Genomic DNA, 12283 nt, shown 5'->3' on the forward strand with positions numbered 1-12283 from the left:
ACAAAGAGCAGTTTACAGTGAAGTAGTCAATATAGCAGTAGAATAATATAAATAACAGAAAGAGAACATTGCTGGCCAGCAACAGAGAAGACACCACTCATTTTCACCAACTGTGTCAAGCAGATCATTAATAAGCAACAAAGATTCAAATAATAATAGCTCCACGCCAAAGTCATAGCCATGAGATAATGAATTTGTCCAACAATAAACATTTACCAAGCTCCTATGTGCACAGCACTGTGTCAGGGACCACAGAAGACACAAAGAGATATAGAACATAGAAACTGGTCTCAAGGGCAATGGACACAGAGGAACAATATATATTCAGATAGCCTCTAAATTCCTTTCAAGCTCTAAAGTTATGATCCAAATATGAGGGCAGCTAATCAATCAACAAGCATGTATTAAATGTTCTGATGTGCAAAGCTCTATTCTAAGGGCTGAAAATTCTTGTTTTTTAAAAATGAAATTGTCCCTAAGTGCTATGTGAGAAGAGCATAGAATAAGTGCTGTAAGGATCTCACAGGACCAAGGGATGGCCAAGGACTAGTATTATCATGGAAGGCTTCACAGGAGATCTAGAATTTAAGCTACGTTTTGATGGATCGGATTCAGATAAGCATGTATAAAGTATGCCTAGGTTGAGAAAAACACAAGCAAAGACATAAGAGGAGACTAATCATGGCTAATTCAGGACAATAAGGCCAGTCAAGCTTGGGCAGAAAATGGATAATAGTGCAGATAAGACTGGAAAGGGTGACTGGTGGTAGATCATAGCAAGTCTTAAAAGACAAGGTAAGACATTAAGACTTTATCCCATAGCAATTAGAGGATGTCTAATGATTTCTGAAGACAAATGACTGACTTTTGGTAAATGCAGAGTGCCACAGTAGCAAAGACATCTAGGGTGGACATCTTGTTTGCATGGAATAATGCTACCATGAATCCTTTCCATATTGAAGAATCTAGTGACAAGGCTTAAGAAGGAAGTTTGGGGTCTAGCCATATTTGAGAGACTAGGAAGTCCACAGAAGATGATATTAGGTTAGACCTCTCTCTTTGAGGTAGCAGTCTTACCAGGACTTAAAGGCTAATGCTTTCAAGGAATCCTCTAGCATCCATTGTGAAGGATTCCCATACTATAACTGATGGGCCCATTTAGGGTCTTCCAAAGAATCCTGAACTATCTGGGCCATCACAAGTTGCTGGGAAAACCCTTAGTCCCACAGCACTTACTTTTTTGAAAAGATAGGGCTTCCCACACTCACATGAGGACATTTGTATCTTCCTGCCACAGGACATGAGTTATCATTCACATAAACATGATATTTTTCAGATATCTTTCTAAAGAATGGGCATATTCATTGTTATGAAGGAATTAAACTATAAAATAGTTAGGGGCAGGGGAGTTGATACATAACACCAACACTCCCAACAACATCATTTGCACGTATAGGGATCAACAACATATATTTTCATTTGAATGAGTTAATGGTTAATGTCATCTACTTGGGCTGAGGCTCTATAACTATGAATAGCAGAACACAGAGGAAGTTCATTTGATAATTTATGGAAGAAAGGTAAAATAGAAGATGCTTTTCTGGACTGACCAAGGTCCATATGAGTGAAATTGTTAAAAAAAAATTAATTTTCTAGATGATTGCTTCAGATCTTTGCTCAACTTTGGCAATGGAACTTACTGGAATTTGGAAATCAAAATACATTGATTTCTACATGTTTTATCCCAAATAATTTTTGAACAAACAAAAATCATAGTTATTTCAAAGTCAATATGTAATTATGTGAGGGGGATATTATATTTAAATTAAACTTGCAATGCTTATGTGAGAGAGTAGGTCTTTGATCAATCTGCACCCCACTACCACCATCGTAATCACAATGTTTTAAAAGAAGTAAAAAACTGACCATTATAAAAAGGAATTTGGCCAAACCTCGTGGTACCAAGGTATAAGCAATTTTCCAAAAAAAGTCTAGAAAGAAACAAGGAAATAACTCAATTGGTTAAGCAAACAAATTAGTGACCCTCCTAGGGGTTTTAAATAGCTAAACCCTAGGCAAAACTGCCAGTGGGAAAGATTGCGATTCAGGAGCTTCCTATGGAAAAGACTCCAATAGGAGTTAAAGGAAATTTTTCTCTTGCCTTACCCCCTATAGGCCATGTAGCTTTGGAGGGGAGCTTATCAGCCAGTAGGAAACACAAAATCCAAGAGGGATTATAGATAAAGAATCAAGAGAAACATAAATACAAAGAAATTCATCAGAGGGGGGAAGCAGCAACTTCAAGCATGGCAATCCCTGGCAGCAGCGAAGAGAGTTGTACTAATGGAGAAGTCATTTAACCCTTCTGAAAGTTTCAGGTGGCATGCTCCTCTGCACTGGTACCATGACCTATAGTGATGAAATCAGTTATAGAACACACATACATACCTCTCTGAGAACAAAGCACTGAGATGAATGCTTCCTACAAGTCTACATGGTAAGTATTCTCCTCTCACCACCCGCCATACTTATTTTTTTTCATCATCTTGGAAGACCAACAAAGATTGCAGAGTTGAGGAAACTTAGCACAAGGGCAGAAGGAATGTCCAGGTTGCTTGTTGAAAGGGTGGTCTATGAAAATTTTCATTCAAGGTACAACTGAATGGTAAGAAATTAAATGGTAGTTGCAAATCCTTCTAATCCTAAAGTTGCTATAAATCTGGGAGGGGAACATGGACTCTTTTAGCAAGACAAAATGAAATTCAAGAAAAGGATTTGATCTTAGCCTAGGGATACTCTGCCTGGCTATGATGCTATGAACTTCTGATACTACCAGACTTGCACAACTAGAGACATTCATTGCTCCTATCCACACACACTATAATGATGCACATTTCCTGCTTGTGCTCTACTCCATACAATTTCTCTGCTTGTGTCTATTCTTAGTTCACTGAAGGCATGTTTGAGGGAGAGAGTATGGCCCAGTGATGGTGAACTGATGGCATGGGTGCCAAAGATGGCATGTAGAGCACATTCTTTGGGCATGTGGCCATTGCCCCCACCTCCAAATTTGTTACTAGAAAGGCAGAGGGGCTCTGGAGGAGCTGCTCTCCCCCCCCCCATTGTGTCTGACAACATTTGTGAAATGGGAAGGGAAGTGGCCCAAGCACTCTGCTCCCCTCCAGCTCTGCCACCTGTGAGCCAATCACATTACCCCTTGTGCATTCCCATTGGGCTGCTGGGCAGAGGGGCAAGGGATGGGAAAAAATGTTGTCAGGCCTCCCTACCCAGCAGCCCAATGGGAGTTCTTCCTCCCTCCCTTATGTGGGGTAAGGGTAGGGCACAGCACATGGTCTCTGGGGAGGGGCATGATATTCGATCTGGGGGTGGAGCCCGGCACTACATCTCTAAAAGGTTCACCATCACTGGTATAGCTTATATGATTTTTTTTCTAACTCTGGTATTTCATTAAATGCTTTTTAACTAATCCTGTCCTCTGTGTTGTGATATTAGGTACAAGTCAGGAGCCATTACAGATCCCCTTGATTTGTATGTTTTTACCCAGGCAAATATGCCCAATACTTAACTCAAGATGACAAAAATACCCTTTAGGTAAACACCATTTGAGCCAGTTTGAAATCAAGACAAGTCCCCTCTGCATGTAACCCTTTGCTTTGGCTAGGGAAATAGGCCATCATGGTATACTGGAAAAGTTTAGGCCTAAGAGAAAGAAGATTTGGGTTCTAGTCTGTATATGCATTTAATTAACCATGTGACCTTGGATAACTCACTTAACCTTTCAGGGCTTTAGCTTCTTTAGCTTATAAAACTGACAAGTTGAACTAAATGATCTCTAAGTCTCTTCCAACTATTAAAATTCTATGGCCCAAGAGCAGCTAGATAGCACACTAGATAGAGGATCAGGCTTGAAATCAAGAGGACCTGAGTTCAAATCTGGTTTCAGATATTTGTAGCTGTGTGACCCTAGGCAAGTCACTTAACCTCAAATGCCTAGCCTTTGCTGCTTTTTTTCCTCTTAGAATTGATATTAAGGCAGAAGATAAGTGTTTTTTTTTTTTAATTCTATGGTCCAGGTGTGTGGCAGAGAAGGAAGGAGTAGGGCTGGTGATAAGATTCAGCTATGATTACTCAACATGCCAGAGCTAATTTTAGATACACTTATTGTCAAATCTCAATTAACCAGCTGAACAGTCGGACAGATTGTCTCAAAATAGCATACAGTCTAAATCACTGGTTAAATCAAGGATACTGTGATTCAATCAGTGTGAGCTCTCTCTGTACTGATAAAGCTCACAACCACACTAAGCCTTACTGGATGGTCTTCATGACTGGGAGAACAGTTGAAAATATTCATCACCTAATGGCCAACCCTCCAGTGAAAATTCATTTCTGACCTAATTAAGTTGATCTTCAAAAGGCATCCAGACAAGCCATCACTATGGTCATACTTGAAACATTTCTAGCTTGGCACAATCTCCCAGAGTTCATGCTCTGCTAGCATGATATTTCAGAATCAAAGGCCACCTCTGTGCCACAATAAGGCACTGGAATAGGACTCTACTAGAGGAAAACACAGGATAGTTTTCTTTAATCATTTATATTTTATTTTAGCATACCAGTTCTTCCAGCAAATTGATCCTTCTTAATTATATTCTGCTTTAGCCAATATTCAATTCTTTTGCATAATTACTTGACAATATACCAACTCATGGCAAGGGAAAATGCCTATAAGCGCATCGGGTAACAGAAAACAGCAAAAGTTTATTCTGAAAAATCCATAAATTCAGAAGCAGTGAGATTTAATAGTGCTGGGGTGGAGACAGGAAGACTGATTGGATTCTCAATTCTAACCCTTACTAGCTATGTGGCCAAGTCACTTAACCCTTATATCCCTCAAGCAACTCCCCGGGACATATCTACTGTGTCATAGCCAAACTGCTCTCCACCATGGTGGGAAAAGTTGCCCCATACTAATGAGATCTCAGATCTTTCAAGTATTCCTGTAATCCATAAAATTTGTATGCAGATAATTAAGGGCTGTCTGAAATAGCTTAATGTAACAATTCCACGGAGGTTAGGAAAAGAAAGGGAGGGGAGTCAGAAGATCAGCAGGTCAAAATAGTTGGCTTGGGCATTCATTAAAATAGCTTCTCATATTCTTTCTCATTCTTTTGGGAAAATTGGGTCTGCCACTAAAATCAACTCAATGTCCAACTCTGCCCATGGAAGTCTAGTAGGACAATAACGACAACAAATTAAATTTGCATGTAAAAAGAGCTTTAGACTTTGTACAGCACTTTATAGGCATTCTCATTAGAGAATCTTATAAAACAATTTTATGGAGTGATATAGACAGTATTATCCTCACGTTACAAATTAGGAAACTGAGACTTTAAGATGTTAAGTAACTCTCCAAAGACAACATAGCTAATAAGTATCAGAGGCAGAATTCAAATCAAAATATTCCTGACCCCAATTCCTACACTGTCTACCTCAGTCTTCTGGGATGGTGGCCGTTCTAGAACACCAATAGGAGAATAGGAGGCAGAATTTAGAAAGAATGCAGAAACAAATGGGAGATAAATTAAAGTTTTATTTAGGTTCTTTTATCTATCTATCTATATTAATATAATGCCTATATTAATATATTTTAATGTAGTTTTCCATTTTTAATATATTTTTATATTTTATGTATATATATATTTTTAAACCCTCACTTTGAGTGTTAGTAACTTAAACTTTCAGACAAAAAGGCAAGAGGTAGGCAAACAGGAATAAATATCTTGAAACCGTTTGGTAGTGTCTAAGGCCAGATTTGAGCCCAGTTCCTCCTAACTCCAGACTTGGTCCTCTATCTACAATGCCAACTACCTGTCCCCATTTTGTTTCTTTTAAAATGCAACAACCCTTCTTTTGTATATATATATATATATATATATATTTATTTATTTATTTATTTTGTTACAAGAGTGGGTAGGAAAAAGGAAGAATGGTATATTTGGGAATAAAGATGATGTAAATTCTAAAAATTTATAAATAAAAATAAAAATCAACTCTACCCCACCCCAGGGAGAGTTGAGGCAGATTCATAATGTTTTGGCTAATGAGAAGGTCATATAGGGAGGAAGAGAGATGGTATAGCATACAGACTATTGGACTCAGGAAGATCTGAGTTCAAGTTCTCCCTCAGACACTTAATAGCTATGTGACCAGGGATAAATCACTTAACCTTTCTCAATGGCAATTCCCTCATCTGTGAAATGGGGATAATAGTAGTAACTACTTTGCAGATTTGTTGAGAATCAAATGCAACAACACATATAAATCTCTTTGAAAACAAATGCTTTATAAATGCTAGCTATTATATTATTATTGTTATGATGATGATGATAAGGAAAAAGAAAAAATGTAGTAATAGTATAGTATAGTAATGAGAGAAAATCTGCTCTTTATTACCTGAATGATATTGAACAGCAACTTATTTTCTTTTTTCTAAGCTCCAGTTTCTCATGTGTAAAATGAGAGAGTTAGACTAGATCATTTGTTCTTCAAGTGGCCCAGGGAACCCTAGAAGTTCACAAAACCATTCATGGGATCTGTGAGGTCAACTTCTTTTCATAACAAGTCTAAGATATTAGAGTTTTTCAGATGATATATTATCCATAGCTATAACTCACATTAACAAAAGTTCTTCAGAAGGGTCCTCAATAATTTTTAAGGAAGGGTCCTGAGACCAAAAAGCTTGAGGATCTCTAAGGCCCCTTCCAACTCTGCTTTATGATGGACAGAGTCTCTCTCATTCTCATACCTCATATTGATACATAACTTCCAGGTATATAGACCATAACCCTATGGATTGGTTAGTTTAAGCATTATTATCCCTACTTTATAGATGATAAGATTGAGGGTTGGAAAGTTTCAGTAGCTTGTACTAGGTCTGGGTCATATCTGATCCAAGGTCTCTATTGACTCAAAGAATAACCCTTTCCACTATAAAATATGAACTCAAATTCACACTTTTCTGGGACTGTTTCAATGAGAAAATCAAAGAATTGCCCAGAAAATGGGAGGTGCCAAAAATAAACTTCCTCTCCTTCATGAAGCCCTGGAGGCCCTCAGCAAGCACTTTAGCTTGTGTAACCTGCCTTCAGCACACCTGTCATAGTTTGCCAATGGTGCATCAACTGCACTGACGTTTACAATTTGAAATCACCTAATATTGTTTCTACAGAGGGATAGACTAGGAATTGGGTCAACTAAATTCAAGGTGTAGATTCTTTAGATTTTTGAGTCACCTTGAGCAAATCACTGAATCCAAGACCTCAATTTCCCCATCTGTAAAATGAGAAAAAGAATCCCTTAGATTACTGCAATGTATTTTATGAGTATTAAGAACTAATATCATTAAAGGTTTTAGTCCTGTTATAAAGCCACTGATAAGGAACTATGACTCTCTCTAAAGTTATGAAAATAAATGTCTGATTTTTTTTCCTCTCAACCTAGACTTAACCCAATCCTGGGCCCAATGTACCAGAACAGCAGTCTGATTTTCAGAACAATATTGTTAGCAATGGCTATTTTTGTGCCCGAGGCAAGTAGCACTGAACTGTAAGTCTCAGGACATCATGAGGCAAGGCTTTCCTAAGAAGGAAGACTAGCTACTGGAGAGTGGAGGTAGAAGGAGCATCATGGCTAGAGATGGGAGGTTCTAGCTGTGTGACCCTTAACCTCCATTGCCTAGCCCTTCCCACTCTTCTGCCTTAGTACCAGTAACCAGTATTAATTCTGAAAAAAGTTTTTTTAAATATAATAAATAAAGTTTCATCCCAAGCCAAAGTTTTGATTACTCTTTCTTACAGTTCTACTACTAAAATATCTCCACCATAGATAGCTCTATCAGTGAGGACCCTCCCTCCCCTCCCCCATATTGTCCCCCGATTCCAGGGGCAAACACAACTTACACAATATCTTAATTTTAAACAAAGCTTCACCTGATGGAAACATCACCAGCAAATGTGTTTTTCCTCTAAGTTCTTCAGTTGTGTCTAGGAAAAGCTAAAAGTGTTTTAGCACAATATCTTAGCTTCTAGGGAGTGTGATGAACTTCTTTTGAAAATTATCTTTTATTTTTACTTAAGATTTTTTTTAAGTTCACTTGACAAGTCAGATATTTATGCTGTTCTACTTCACAATCCATCACCACCAATTATTCCTGTGAAACTCTAAATTCAAAAAAACTCCAGTGAAAAGGTTAGAGGAATTCAAGGTTAAGTATGTTTCTAAGCCAAGAAGTCACATCTAACTCATGGGTAGACTATCATGGCCAGGCCTATTCAGAAAATAACACTATAATCATGAGAAATCCATTGCAAGTGAATTCTTCTGCACAACTCCCTCTTCTAATTCTTCCTTCCGCCTAATACACATAGGATATGATACTAAGAACAACTCTTTGGAAATATAACAATCAGGAGATGATTACCCTAGCTAATAAATAATTCCCTTTGAATGCCTATTTGGTAAAGTCAACAAATAATTCCTAGATCTCAAAAGTATTTAATAGTATTATATAGTCCTGGCTTGATTCTTCAGGCCATCATATACTGGAAAGAATTTCTTTTCAAGTGTTTATTAATCATACCTGAGTTAAGCTCTAAATGAAGGAAGGTAAGACTGAAAAACAGCAAGCTAAAACTCATTTTCTAATAAATTGGACATTTTCCTCCCGAGTCAAGACAGATTTAATATCTTCTTGTAACTTTCTGCCTGACTTCTCTCTCCATCAGGTCCTTTGAATATTTATTCCACTCTCTGGTCCATAGGCTTTGTAGCACAGAAATGGAAGTAGTGACATTCAAAGCATAAAAGAGGTCACATGATACACTGCATTCTCAATACTGCCTCAAAAAGTGTCCAGAAGTCACAGCTAAGTAAACTCAAATCTGCAGTCTTGGGGGGAGGAAGGGATAGAGGGAAGGAGGGTGGAGGAAACAGGAGGAAAGAAGAGGGACAAGATGGAAAAAAAGAAAAATAGCTCCCCCTTCTCATCCCCAGATAATAACAAAAACACTGTTAAAAGCAGCTGCTCCTTCATTTAAGAGACTGTTTTTAACCCAAAGGGATGATAATGGGAACAACATATATAATTCTCAGCACTTCCCAGGTGGAACAAGATGTGTGAATTTCAAGAAAAGTTTTCCTTTTTAAGCCCCTAAGCCCCCAGTAGAAAATGATTTCTAGAACTTCAATGTTGCCTCACAAAGAAGAAAGCTCTGAAAGGGGGAAAGGAGGTCAGCAAGTAAAATTAACAAATTAACATTCATATGTAAGTACATTTTAAAATTTCATTACTATTTCAAATATTATATTTCATATCTTCCAGGATAAAAAATATATACAATTATAAAGATCTATTTTTCTGTGCTTGCTTAGCTGGCAGTTCCCCTAGAAATCTCATATTATTCATGCAATCATTATTTATGAAAGCAAAAAACAGGTCAAAACTGAGGCTCAGCATAATTAACAACTAATAAAACTGACACTATGCTTCAAATATCAACAGTAACATTTATGCAAAAAAGATTGCGCTCCAGATCTATTTTTTTTTTTTTTAGGTCTCAGCAGTATGCTATTCAGATGACAGTCTATTCTCTGAAAAAAAAACTGAAGCCACAAATAATAAACTTTAAAAGTTATTTAAAGATGTGTATTTTCCCCTGGATTTTGCAATTCATCATTTAAAACAGTGGTCTTGTGCAGTAGGTTGAACGGAGAGCGATTTAGCTAGATTACAGAGTATGTTCCTATGTAGCCATAAGTACTAGGAAAGCTTTGGAGGAGATTCTTATCAGATTGGTATATCTTGGGGGAGGAGGGGAGTCATCTATTATGCCCTTGTCAGGCTGTAATCACAACCAGAAAAGGGTATAGTGAGCAAGTCAACTTCATAAATAAGAAAACAAGGTAAATCATGCCAATTCCTCCCTATTGAACAATCAGCACCACATAAGGTACCCTTTTCCCTGTAATATCAGAATTCTTTTCATTGAATCAAGCTAAACCTGACTCTCCAAATGCATATTCTCGTTTGTCACACTGTTTATCCCCCCAAAAGTGATATGTATGATTTTTAATTAGGTAGCTTTTCCCTCCAGACCTCATTATAAAGGGGAAAAGGGAGGGGAGGGGGGAGATCAAAGGATCGCATTCAGTTGCTACACTGGAGGCATGAAAATCTAGAGACAAATACAAACTCAGAGAGGTGCTGAGTTACATGGGGACTTTTATGCCATCTTCAAGTGCATTAAGGAAAATGAACTTCCAGCTATCCTGCAGAGCACAAAAGATGCAAATAGGCATGACTTAGTAGAAGCACACTTATTTTTAAAGCACAACAACTAATAACAGGGAAAATGACCCTCTCTCTAGAAGACATTTACTAACTCAAAGATGCAAGGGAGAAAATCGCAGGAGGACCGGGGGGGAGGGGGGGTTAAAAGCCCCAAAACATACCCCAAGAAGACTACCAAAGAAAGAAAAGGGGTTGAACCCATCAACAAACAGCACCTTTTCTGGGATACGGACATTTCCCACTCCCTGCTTATTTAGAAATGAAGGAGATGCGAAAGCAGAAAGGCTTGTTTCCGCTCTCGTCCCCCTCCCCTCCCTCCGATCACCCACCCTACCACACCATCTACCACAAAAGCAGGAAGAAAAGAAAGCTGTTCCGTATCAGTCAAGAACATTCTCTGAAATCCATCCCCTGCATGGATGCAGCAGGCAGAGCTATAAACAACACTATCACCACCACCACCACCACCACCTTTCCACGCCAACACATCAAACTAACAAACCAGAGCGGATTGCTCCCACATTAAAGAAGCCCTGAGACAGCAGCAAGCCCCCTCCACCCCAAACCTACTCCGCGCGCTCCTTCTAGCCCTCCTTCTCTTCCCATGCCCTGCCCTGCCCTGCCCTGCTCTCCTCCGGGATCCCCTTCCCCACCTGGCTCCCTGTGCATCGCTGGTAGTTGTCTGCATGCTTTAGCGGGGTGGCTGGGGGATGCGATTTGGTGGCGACCGCAGCATCCCTCTTCCAGACGCTAGGGCGGTTGGGTGGGAGGGGGGGGGGGGGGAGGAGGGGAAGTGATGGCAAGGGGGGCACTAAGCATGCACTATTCTCCGTACTGGAAAAAAAAATCCATCCACTCTCTTGCTGACCTCTCCGTCTACTTTCCATCTATCTTTACAAATACCAAGGTAGGTCCCAACAGGCACAAACACAAGGGCTTGCACTCGCTTGTCAAGTTAAGCTTTATTTCCTTTCTTCTCCTTACCTGTCTTGGGAAATGCTTGAATGGTTTTTCCCCCCTACTCCCCCCACCCTCCTGGAGAAGACGAACAAGGGGCAGCTGCAACAGCTCTTTTGTGTGACTGCCTGAGAGCCACACACAGAGACTACTAATTAACCCAGGAAGCTGAATAGAGGACAAGCCTCAGCACCCCAGAATCTGTATAACTCAAGTTGCTCTCTAATGCTGGGAAGGGAAAGAAAAAGAAAAAAAACCTCCCAACCCTGGATACTGTTGCTAGGCCTGGCAAAGCTTTCACTCTTCTCCTTTCCTTCTGCTAGAGGCCTCCAACCCTCATCTCTCCACAGCTGCCTCCCAGTTCTGACTCCCCAACGGTGATCAGAGTTTAATGTTTCCTGATGAGTCCTGGGCATTGGGGTGAGGGGGTGGGGGAAGAGGGGAAAAGGAAGAACAAAGAGTGGTCCAAATCCTGAGCAGGAGCGACTTCCCTGCGAGGATCACTACTGAGATAGTTTTCATGGAAGTCTCCTTTTTTTTTTTAAACCCTTACCTTCTATCTTAGAATCGATTCTAACTATCTAAGACAAACGAGCTGTTAGGGCTAACAAGGAAGCCACTTGACTCCCTAGACATTCACCAGGGAGTGGGTCTAATAGGGGAATTAAAGACACAGAGGGACAGAAGATCCTGAGTTCCATATTTTAATACAACCGCCTAAGGAATCTGTTCTACTAACAATACAAAAATTAGATTTATTGAGAGTTTATTAATTTATTCCTCCAATATATATTTATTGAGCATCTTCCTGGTACCCAGCAAGTGCTTACTAAATGTTGGTGCTAGGCATTATGGAGATCAACAATGGGTTAAGCGTTTGCAACCCCAATGCAATGGCATCATGAAAAGGGTATAACACCAGGGGGCAGCATCATACAAAGCAGTAAGATTGCC

At 39.4% G+C, this 12283-nt stretch overlaps 1 protein-coding gene across 14 annotated transcripts in view; it reads right to left on the bottom strand.

The window, feature by feature from the left end:
* The window catches only part of APBA2 (amyloid beta precursor protein binding family A member 2), a 360332-nt gene extending 348627 nt beyond the window's left edge, over positions 1-11705 (bottom strand). For 4 of the 14 annotated variants that reach the window (XM_056807711.1, XM_056807743.1, XM_056807703.1 and 1 more), the window contains exon 1: positions 11357-11477. The gene's annotated coding sequence lies outside the window, so the exon portion shown is untranslated. Of the gene's footprint in view, positions 1-11025 lie in introns of all 14 variants that reach the window. The other 10 variants (XM_056807712.1, XM_056807715.1, XM_056807755.1 and 7 more) reach the window with 9 other exon arrangements.
* Positions 11706-12283: the final 578 nt, after the last annotated feature.

Source organism: Monodelphis domestica, chromosome 1, assembly GCF_027887165.1.
Source record: "Monodelphis domestica isolate mMonDom1 chromosome 1, mMonDom1.pri, whole genome shotgun sequence".
Classification (NCBI taxonomy): domain Eukaryota; kingdom Metazoa; phylum Chordata; class Mammalia; order Didelphimorphia; family Didelphidae; genus Monodelphis; species Monodelphis domestica.